General features: G+C 36.4%; 1 protein-coding gene across 3 annotated transcripts in view; it reads left to right on the top strand.

Moving 5' to 3' along the window:
* The first annotated feature begins 1,006 nt into the window (after positions 1–1,006).
* LOC146997481 (uncharacterized) overlaps positions 1,007–11,898 on the top strand; it is a 79,452-nt gene continuing 68,560 nt past the window's right edge. For 2 of the 3 annotated variants that reach the window (XR_015040482.1, XM_085814237.1), the window contains exon 1: positions 1,007–1,158. The gene's annotated coding sequence lies outside the window, so the exon portion shown is untranslated. The remainder of the gene's footprint in view (positions 1,159–11,898) is intronic. The other variant, XM_085814238.1, reaches the window with a different exon arrangement.

Here is an 11,898-nt window from a genome sequence, read left to right as displayed (position 1 = left end):
CACTTAGTGGCTTCAGCCTGCAATCAAATATGGCATGAGTAACAAGAGACTGACTTTGTTAGCAATCAGAAAGATAAGAAGCTACAAGATGTCATACATGCCCATATTGATATTTAGATGCAACAGACAATTAGAACATATAAATGCAATATGAAAAATTTTAAATGAATGTTATAATGCTTTAATTTAACAAACATTGCAAAAAAACAAACAGCTTTTTTTTTTTTTTTTTTTAATTTCTGTCTCCTTTAAGACATAAATACATGCTGTTGAAATGTTTATCATCCTCTTTAAATAATATCAGAAACTAAAATAGTATTTTGTTTTCCTAAACTGTTTATTTAAAAAGCTAATACATAAATTTATACTATCTCTAAAAAGCCTTTCACATTGGGGTTTTTCTGTGTTAATATAGTCAGTTACATTATCGACTAGCTTAGCTATATGTGAAGTTCAGATTTTTCAACTCATTCTGCTATGAAGAAAAACTGGTTTTGGAGCTGCATCGGCTATGCCAGATGTCTCCTTTAACTCAGATAAACCCCAGTGTGAATAGACCTTAGACAATATGTAAATTTTTTAACAAAATAAATACCATATTTGTTCGCCTATTTTTCTCCCTTTTCCTACCACTTTTATTGTTTGAAAAGGGGAGAAATTTCTAAAGAGATGGCTCAAACAATAAACACATTACTTATAAGCATACTAATATTGTCATATTATTGTATTTTAAAAGGCGTTACGAGTTGCAATAATATTCTTTTTATTTACACCAAATTTTTACATTCGTGGCTCATAATACAATTTTATACATGTATGCAACATGAAGAAACATAAAGCTTCCAATAATGCTAAAAAGATGGATATTATTTAAGTGTGTTTAAAATTTTTGTATTTGTTCTGCGACGCTAGCACATCGTCTGCGAGACTATCTGCGCAGTCGCAAAGTGTTACCATGGTTACCAGTTTTTTCTTTACCGTTGTTATTGTTAAAAATAAGTAAGAAAATTGGTTGTCTAAAAAAATGAAGTTGTGCTTTAATTGCTTATTTGGACTACATTTTTATATATTGGTGCATCATTCTGAGAAATTGTATGAACCACCTGGTGTAACATTAATATCTCGTTTCGTAAATCGTTGGAATTTTTCGAAGGTGGGGTAAGTAATATTATTTATTTAGAGAATTTGTTGATAATAGTCTGAGTTTCGAAGAATTTAAGTGAAATTGCATTGTGTAATAGTAGTTTGTTTACAGTTTCGTTCGGCAGAATAGAATTGTTTTGTTGTAGTATTGTTATTATAATGGCTAAAGAGTTAGATGGACTTAAGAAGCAATGTACCAACCCTAGAGTACAGGTAACGAAATTAATATCAAAAATAGAAAATCATATGTCTGAACCACATATAGAAGTAGATGGATTAGAAAGCCTTTTAGTTCAGTTGCAAATCAAAGACAAACAGCTCAAGTCTTTTGATAATAAAATCGGAGATCTTTTAGATGATACAGAAATGCAATTGGAAATAGAGAGAATTGATGAATTTAAAGAAGTAATTATATTTAACTCGGTAAAATTAAAAATAAAATAAAATCGATGCAATCCTCATCTGTACAAGAACCCGCATGTTTGCAACCGATAACAAACCAAAGCAGACCAAATACAAACGCTGTTACCCAAACTGAAAGTTCATACGTATTACGGGCACCCATCTGAGTATTTAAATTTTTGGAATCAATTCGAAAATTCTATTGACAAAAATCTTTTCCTTTCAGATGTCGAAAAATTTTCTTATTTGTTTAGTTGCCTTGGAGGCGAAGGTCTTTCTTGTATTAAAAGTTTCGCTATTACCTCAGACAACTAAGTCGGCTCTTAAATTAATCCAAGATACCTTTGGCCTTAGATGTGTTAATCAATGCCCATATGTCTAAGCTGTTGAATATGACACTGTTAAAGAACATTTCTAATTTACAAGAGAAACTTGTATTTTAAGTGCCAAGCTCAAATTCGTTCTCTTCGGTGTTTAGGTATAAAATCAGAAAATTATAGCGTAATGCTTTGAGCTGTAATTTTGAAACTTTTTCCCAGCGACCTTGTTTTAGAATTCAGCAAAAATCAAATCTCGAGCACTAATCATAATTTGATTTCTTGTGGGTATTTAATGTACTCTTAACAGAGTACAGGTGGGGTGTGTTTAAAATTTTTGTATTTGTTCTGCGAGACAATCTGCGCAGTCGCAAAGTGTTAACAGTTTTTCCTTTACCGTTGTTATTGTTAAAAATAAATAAGAAAAATGGTTGTTCTAAAAGACTGAAGTTGAAACAATGAAAATGGAATGTATTCAAATGTAATAATTAGAAAACATAACTTGCGACATTTGTATTCATACCAAGAGATATACTACAAATTCCAAAAGAAAAATAACAGAACTGCAATTTGCAGTTAATGTAAAATTTAATGTTTTTAAATATTATATGATTAAAAATTCAATAATTATGGATTACAATATTTAGTAGTAATGCTGATGTTTCTTGGCGCCATTTCTTTCAATCATATACATATTTTTAGCTTCTAAATTTTAGGATAATGGGAATTATGATTCTCATATATATGGTTTTTATTGCCAGTTGTGTATGTTGTTTGTTAGGTTATTTCATTTCAAATATGAATGTTGGAAGGCCTTTTTTGTTATAAGATTTAGGTATGTTTCTTGTATGAAATATTTTTGTCACATTTATTAGCTAATTTATATAGCATTTCATTTACATACACTGGAGATATATAAGTTGATGGTTATATATTTTGCTTTGAAATGTGAATAAATTAATACTTGAGCCTGGGTAAAATATTAATTATTATCTTAAGAACCCTTTTCCAATTTATCATGACAGTGGTAATTTTCAATCAGAGGTTAAATATTTGTAAAATGTTCGTTTGTTTTTCGGTTCTTTCAATTATATTTATGCACAAAGTTAATTAAAATATCTGTAAAAAGTGTATATGTATATAAAGCCCCCTTTCTTTCAGCTATTTTAATTAACTAAGCAACATGATAAAGTTATATTTCCGACGAAAATTTAAAAATCCAGATGACTTTCCGACGAAGTAGTAATGGAGCATTTCAAAGGGCAGAAAGGTCCCTCTCAATGCTGGCGTTGCCAGGGATTCTTTCATTCTTCGGAGGTCTGTACGCCACCACAACGATGTGTCAGATGCGCTGGTCCGCATCAGGCGAAAGATTGCACAAAGCCCTTCGAAGAACCAAACAAATGTGCCAACTGCTCCGGGAGCCATGCAGCTAACTGGAGATCATGCCCGAGATTTCCTGGATCGAAAAATCGACAGCCACCAAAACCAAGTACCAAGCCCAGTCAGACCGTTGACAACACGAACAAATTTAATTTACAACACAATACATTTCCAACACTGCCGGCTGCACACACTCCCAGTGCAAATAATATTCGCCCTGGAGTTTCATACTCTGCTGCCCTTACGGGTATGCAACAGACTGCACCCCCACTCATTCCAAATTTATCGGTCCCCATTGGAGTAAATTCGAATCTAAATTGCACCGAAATCCTTTTGGCTATAATTCAAATTTCTAACCAGCCTGGTTTTGACCAGAGCAAATTACTTTTGGCATTCAAAAACGCCTTACCGCAGCTGAGAGTGGCTCCATCTGGTGCTGACGCGGCTTACTACATCTTTGACAGTTATGTCACTCTCCAATTTTCTGATTCCCACAATCTTTAAAATTCAATACTTTGAAAGGGTTGAAAAATCTTAAACTATGCACCTGGAATGCAAATGGCATTCTTTCCAAATTTCATGAGTTTAGAGACTATGTAGAAGAGAAGGATTTTGATATCATTTTTGTCCAAGAGACCAAACTCCAGCCAGGGAGAGCTCCCAAGCTTGTAAATTATGCACTATATAAAAATGACAGACAAGCTTCAGATTCACGTGATGTTTATCATAGTGGCACTTGTATCTACATAAAAAATTCAATACCTCATCGAAGAATTGACACACCGAATATGAGCAAACTTGAAGCAACAATTATCGAAATTTTTATTCAAAATTCGCCCTCCCTAGTTATGATCTCTGCCTATCTCCCACCAGATGGAAATTTTCCTGTGGTAGATTTCAACAAACTGCTCAATTTTTCAAATAATCTAATCATAGCTGGTGATTTAAATTGTCACCATCAGCATTGGCGTTGTCTCAGATCAAACCCTGCTGGTCGTGGCCTCCTAAAATGGGCTCAGTGCGCCCAAATTAAAATTATTGCGCCGGATTCCCCCACTAGATATGGTACACGGGGTGCCCCCTCTTTCATTGACTTGGCACTTTTTAGAAACATCCCTTTTGGATACAAAGTGACTGTTGAAAATTGTTTATCATCAGATCACAACCCCGTGATCATCGACCTTAGCTGTACTATTTTTACTCAAAATTTTCCGGCACTCGTCTCAACAAATTGGGACAATTTTCGTTTTAAACTTAAGTCTAAAAGTTTACCCTCCCTCGAAATTAAATCCAGCCATTATATAGACACGGCAGTAGATCAATTAACGAACACCTTAACTGATACTTATAAGGAAGTATCAAAACTCACCCTCGGACCCAATTTTCGTAAATTACCTCAAGAAATTAAACTCAAAATTAAAGAAAAGAATAAAGTACGGAGACTTTGGCAAAGAAATAGAAATCCTGGCTTAAAAATTCAACTCCGTACTCTCCAAAATGAGATCAAGGCATCATGTGACCAGTTCTTCCAATCACAATACACGAATTACATTCAGTCCCTAACGACCAATGATAACAGTCTTTGGCGCGCATCAGCCCGCCTACGCAAACACAAATCTCACATTCCGTCCTTAGCTACGGACGCAGTGGTGGCTCACACAGACGCTGAGAAATCCGAATTAATTGCGGATTCTCTTCAAACTCAATTTACACCACATAATGAAGGAATTTTTGCGAACAACGCAAGTTCTTTCCCACAAGATGTTGAACGTTTCCTCTCCTCGCCTTTCGCGAGAGAAATACAATACACATCCATGAGCGAGGTAAGTGAATACATTACCAAGCTCAAACCCAAAAAAGCCCCTGGTATGGACTCTATCTCCAATCGTATGATTAAAAATTTACCCACCAGTTATCTATTTTTCTTAGTAATGCTTATAAATTTTATGATACAGCATTGCTATTTTCCTCAAAGCTGGAAACAAGCACTCATTGTGCCTATTCCAAAACCAGGCCAAAGCCTTTCAAATCCTCAAATTTACAGATCTATCAGCCTCCTATCATCGTTATCAAAGATATACGAATTTGTGTTACTTAAACGCCTGAATGATTTTCTCCGAAATCACAACGTTCTGATTGATGAACAATTTGGATTTCGAGCAAAACACTGCACTACGCACCAGCTGCTGAGGACAGTGGAGTTCATTCACGAAGGGTTTCGTAACAATATGCTTACTGGCGCTTTATTTCTTGACATAGCCAAAGCATTTGATAGGACTTGGCATATAGGAATCATTATCAAGCTCATACGACTTGACGTTTCGGCCTATTTAATTCATATAATTAACTCGTACCTCACTAATAGATCTTTTTCTGTACGAGTTAATTCTTTCATTTCGGCACCCCGTCCTATACTAAGTGGCGTCCCCCAAGGGTCACTTTTAGGCCCAATTTTGTTCAACATTTTCATAAATGACATACCAAAATCACCTAGTATCACTCCTGCACTTTATGCAGATGATACGGCCATCCTAGCTCAGCACAAACGCCTTGAAAACTTGGTTCACATCATTCAGAGATATCTCTCCAGCCTTGAGCACTGGCTCATCACTTGGAAAATTAAAATTAATGTTGCTAAATGTGCTGCTATGATATTCAAACGTAGCCCCCTCCTGTACCCTTCCATTAATTTAAAGTTTTTCGACGATTATGTTCCCTGGTCAAATTCTTACAAGTACCTAGGAGTTGTACTTGATTCTAAATTACGCTGGCACCTTCACATTGAAAATGTTCTCAATAAAGCAAAAGGTGCTAAAGCCCAACTTTACCCTCTCTTAGCTCGAAAGAGCCATCTGTCAATTAAAAACAAAATTCTTCTCTATACATCAATTATAAGACCTGTCTTCATGTATGCATGTACAATCTGGGGTACTGCTGCAAAATCTTTTCAAAGTAAGACCTTACGTATGGCCCTGAATGCAGCCTGGTACGTCCGTACAGATGTGATTCATTCGGACCTTAACATTAAACCTGTGGATTATCTTATTAAAAAATTTAGTCAAAATTTATTCCTCAAAATTGAACAGATTGATAACCGAGCGCTTCAACAAATGCCTGCCTACGACCTTTCTATTCGCAGCTCACAGAAGAGACCGAGAGCCGTGATTGGCCGAGAGTTCGGCATCTACCCGCCATCCAAAAGGGAAAGACACGCCCTTCCTAACTTCTGCCAGCCAAGTTTTGAAGTTTCAAAGTATGACTTCTTCATTTACACTGGCCTGGGCCACATCTACACAATCTTCCTGCAGTCCTTTATCAAGATATTCCTGCGAAGCACTGTATGTTATGTCTCCTCTAACCGGGGTTATTTGAGGTGCCTGTAATAGCGGGATATAATTCCTGCTGAAACAGGCATATCAAAAGTATCAAAGTATCTCAACATCATTACCAGCTCCCGCGCCATGAAGGAAGGACGTCTCCTCGCCGAGCTGCCATATAATTGCTTATTCTTCACCATACATCATCTAGCAAGATCTTCAAGCGAAGTTATCAATCTGTTCGCTTAGAATCACATCTCCCGCAGATTTTAATCTGCCTATGAATATTTTCACCGCGTTCTCATATTTTATTTGCACTACCAACACGCGCCACATGTCAATGAGCCTATTAATCTTAAAATCTTTCCTATCTGCTTTTTGCTTTAGTGTTTTGTATCGTGTATAAAAATTTATAAAAACCCAAAAAAAGTATAAAATATAAAAGTACAAAAAAATTATAAAAACCTAAAAACTTATAAAAATTAATGATGTTTAAGTTTTAAATTTCTCATTCTATTCCTAATCTTTCTAGAGCCTGTGGCTCCCTCTATTGAGCATCAAGTAAATTACTTATGCAAATTTTTCCTATTTCTGCTCACTTTTAGTAATTCGCAAGAGCCATCTGTCAATTAAAAACAAAATTCTTCTCTATACATCAATTATAAGACCTGTCTTCATGTATGCATGTACAATCTGGGGTACTGCTGCAAGAACTCATGTGAAGAAACTTCAATCTTTTCAAAGTAAGACCCTACGTATGGCCCTTAATGCAGCCTGGTACGTCCGTACAGATGTGATTCATTCGGACCTTAATATTAAACCTGTTGATTACTATATTAAAAAACTTAGTCAAAATTTATTCCTCAAAATTGAACAGATTGATAACCGAGCACTCCAGCAGATACCAGCATACGATCCTGCTATTCGCAGCTCACAGAAGAGACCGAGAGCCGTGATTGGCCGAGAGTTCGGCATCTATCCGCCGTCCAAAAGGGGAAGACACGCCCTCTCAACATCAGTTCCAGCCCCCGCGCCATGAAGGAAGGACGTGTCTTCAGCGAGCTATTAAATATAATTGCTTATTCATCTTCTACAACTGCAATCCAAGATCTTCAAGCAAAGTTATCAATCTGTTTACTAAAGAATCACATCTCCCGCAGATTCTAAAATCTGCCTAAGAATATTTTCATCGCGTTCCCATTTATTCTTTCCACTCTCCTACACATAGCCACATGCCAATGAGCCTATTAATCGTAAACTCTTTCCTATCCGCTTTTTGCTTTAGTGTTTGTATTGTGTATTTAAAAAAAAATTATAAAAACCTAAAAACTTATAAAAAGATTATGATACTTAAGTTTTTATTATCTTTTCTCTATCCCTAAACTTTCTCGAGCCTGTGGCTCCCTCTATTGAGCATCAAGTAAATCACTTATGCCAAATTTTTCCTATTTCTGCTCACTTTTAGTGATTCTGATGTGGAGGTACATGGTTTTGAACCATAGGCACTCCGAAAATTGCAAATCATTGGCATTGGACTTTCCGACGATAACATCGGACGGAAAGCTCTGCCATGTTTATAAAGTGTCATGGCCTTCTCCCTCTGGAAGGTCACGGTCAGACTCGGTCAAAAGTCAAAGGGGCAATGTCTAGAAACAGTCCTCCAGCGATCTCTCATGTTGTCATTCCCTCGGAGATAGTTTCTACTACTTGGTAGAGCTGGTTTTAGTTGTTGACAGTGCTTCATAAAACCAGACTGGTGTGGTCTGATGCTGTTGTTGCTTTCTATGCAGTCGTTGATTCTCTTGAGTAGAATAGCTTCACGGATTTTACTGATGAAAGAGAGTAAACTAATACGGTGATAAGACTGGTTTAGATGGAGGTTTTCCGGGCTTGAGAATGGGAATGATCTTCGCAGTCTTCCAAGATTGAGGAAAGTGTTGCCATTTTAGAATAAGGTTGTAAATTCTAGTAACAGTGAAAATGGTCTGGATTGGGAACTTTTTTTATCATACAGTTGGTGATGGAATCTATGCCATAACTTTTTTCTTCTTGATATTTTTGATGTATGCATAGACTTCTGACGGTAAGGCTGGAATGATGTTGTTAGTGCTTTGAATTGTTGGGAAGTTGAAGTGAAAGCTATGAACTAGATTTTCTGTTGTAGTGTCATGAATGTCGTTTGTGCGAAGTTGAGATTCCAGATGCATAGCTAACAGTTCTGCTTTCTAAATTTCAGTGTAATGTATCCTTTGTGGGCCTTTAAGGGGCTGAATGTTATTGTGGCATTTCGTATTCCTTTTAACCCCTTAAGAACCAGCGCCGGGAGAACGAAGCGCAGTCACGTGACCGCACCCGCTGAAATGGATCGTCGCCACCGACCCGCGCATTTTCAGTAGTTAAGCCTAATTTTACAAAAACAAACAAAAAAAATGTATAAAATCAGCGTTTTGATATTATGACTTCAACTTTTGACGTTGCGTATTTAATGTACTTCTTTTTAATGTGTATTAATATAAAGAATATCACATTAATAGAAATAAATTAAACGGGCAAAATATTAAAATCATAACTGTACACGCAGAAATAAATACTATAAACATGAAAAAAAAATTACAAATACGAAATTTAAAAAAAAAAAACTAAAGAATTACCTGTAAGTTCCAATTTAAAAATTCTGCTATGTGTGAAATAACTCAAAACAAGGATCGACACACAGTCCTACATTGCATATTTCGCACTCAAAATACGTTGTTTGCTTTCGCTTTTCCTTGGTTTTAGCGCACACAACGCATCTTCTCCTACCTTTATTACCTTTTCTGTCAAGGTAAATTTTCGGAAACTGTCTTCTAGTTAGACAGAAAGGTGGAGTGTCCGGTGATTTGGGACAAATTTTTAAGTTTTAAAGTGAGGTCTCTTAGCCATGGCTAACGGAATGAAACTGAATGTAACCCCAACACATGTCCCAAAACTTCTTCAAAAGACACTCAGAATTATTTCATCCTCAAACACTACGTGACATCAGGTTTATATTAGAAAACTTCCTGTTTTTCTAAATCGAAAACAGCGTTTACAATGACCGGAAAGCAATCAAGGAAAGACTCCCACTGGCGAGATATCCGTTATCATGTCAATATATATATTATATGTAAAGTAAATACATTATATACCAAAATATAACGGTGTCATTATATATAATGACCTATTAAATCGAATAAGAAAATGCGAGCAAGATGCATTACGCGTCAAGAAAGCTGACAGTCTTTCCCCTTCTTTAATAATGTTGTAATGTTAATTTTTAATTAACCAAGAAAGCTTATGTTAAGTTTCAAAATAAATAAATGAATAAATCCTAACGAAATAAAAAAAAAAACGCTTGTGCCCCTTTAATTCACAGGCGCACTTATAAAGAGCCGTGATTTCCAGTTGTTTATTTCAATAAATCTCTCAAAACGAGAAACACAAAACAGAAACTAATGCAAGTACATGAAGGTCAAATACCATATGAATCAACCCATGTGAAAATAATTACAACTTAGCTCCCTTTACTGGCTTTTAAAAATTCAAATAAATCGTTCCGTTTTAATGTCATGTATACGTGACGCTGGACTCGTAGAAGCAGAATCGTTACGTCGCGTATACGGGACGCTGGGCCTGAACGGGTTAATGGCTTTTCAAAGTGAGTTGTCATCAGTGGAATGTGCACTAAGGTAGTTCGTCCAGTCTTGTTGTGTTTGGGTATTTAAAAGAGACTTGACAGTAATGCAAAGCCTGTTGAAACTGTTTTTGTCCTCTCGGTTACGGGTTCGCTGAAAATGCCTTCTGGCTGCATTACGTAGTTTTGTTAACTGCTGTAATTCCTTGCTTCTTTAGTTACGTTTCCTTGGTAGCCTCTCTCCTTGCATTGTTGCGAGCAGTAGTAATGGCATCATTGGGAGTGTGTATTGAATGTTGTTTAGAGCTTTCGCGAACTTGTGCCAGTCAGTAGTGAAGGCACTTGTGTCTGATGAGGTATAACTGCTAATGTCCAGAATCATTCTGACCGGATTATGATCAGAGGAGAGTTCATCCAGGACACAAACATCCAACGGAATGCTGTTGTTTCTGAGCAGGAAGAAATCTATGACTCCCGTGGAGTTTGTTGTACACCGTGTTGGAGCTTCTATGCGTAAATTCGCTGAGCTAGCTAAGTTGAAAATTACGCATCCTCTGTCATTTGAATTAGACTCGGTATCTAGTGTTTAGGTCTCCACCTATAATAAAATTAATGCCAAGTGAGAGTAGAACCTTTAAGTCCGCAAGGACTGACTAAGGGTTACGTGCAGGTGGAATATATGTGGAGACAAAAATGTATGTTGTGGAAGTGCTTGTTATGAGTGAATTAGCTGTGACTTCTAAAAGCTGTGGAGTTGGAACAGAGTTATGAGAGATGTGACGTGTAATCAGAAGGGTAGTGCCTCCTCCTCTTGGCAATCAGAGGTCTGTTAAATCGGCAAACAGCATAGTTTTAGATAAAGATAGGGGTGGCAGCGCCAAGATAGTGTTCTTGTAGAAAGAAAATGTCAATGTCGTACTCATTTATAAAGTGCCGGAGCTTATTAATTTTCCACGACAGTCCGTTCGCATTCTATGTAAAAATATTTATACAACTGTTTGTATTAATTATTTATTATTACTACTATTACAAGAATCAAATATATCCTCAAATGTGTTAAATACAACAAATAACTTATCAATAGCGTTATTAGCCGACTGCAATTCAGGCATTTTCGTACAGAGATATTTTTAACAGTATTACCAAGGGATACCCTCCTTAAATATATTTCCAATTTCTTTAAATAATTTCATAATATCAATTAATCCACCTAGACCAACGTCATTTTAAACGACAGCTTGCTTTTTAACAGAACCTTGCACCTGTGGTTTGGGGTTTTGTATATCCGTTTTTCAATTACTAGTTACAGAAATTTATGAGACGCCACTGATGGTCATAGATTTATTCTGTGCAGATTTGTCAATATTAGAGAGACCAAAGCTTTTGGCTAATGCTTTACCACTTGGTTTAATAACATTGTTACTTTTTGGGAACTTTGGACACCCGCATAGTTTGGGATTGATATACAGAAAATTTAACATAAAAACCCATAACTTTAACAATATCATAAATTTGTTCAACCCCCGGGGTGTTTTCTATCTGCACCTGGAAAAGGGGCATTGGCGCTTTCGTTTTTATTCTGTACATCTGGGCTACTCGCCCACCAGTGGCCGAGCGGTAACGTCGCTGAACACTGGTAGTTCGGTCCGAGGTTCGAATCCCGCGAACGGGATGGCTGCATGGG

This window comes from Stegodyphus dumicola, chromosome 4, assembly GCF_044657685.1.
Source record: "Stegodyphus dumicola isolate Sdum_Otavi_A_Nest chromosome 4, ASM4465768v1".
Lineage (NCBI taxonomy): Eukaryota > Metazoa > Arthropoda > Arachnida > Araneae > Eresidae > Stegodyphus > Stegodyphus dumicola.
The sequence above is the reverse complement of the archived record's forward strand: the minus strand, read 5'-3'. Positions and strand labels throughout refer to the sequence as shown.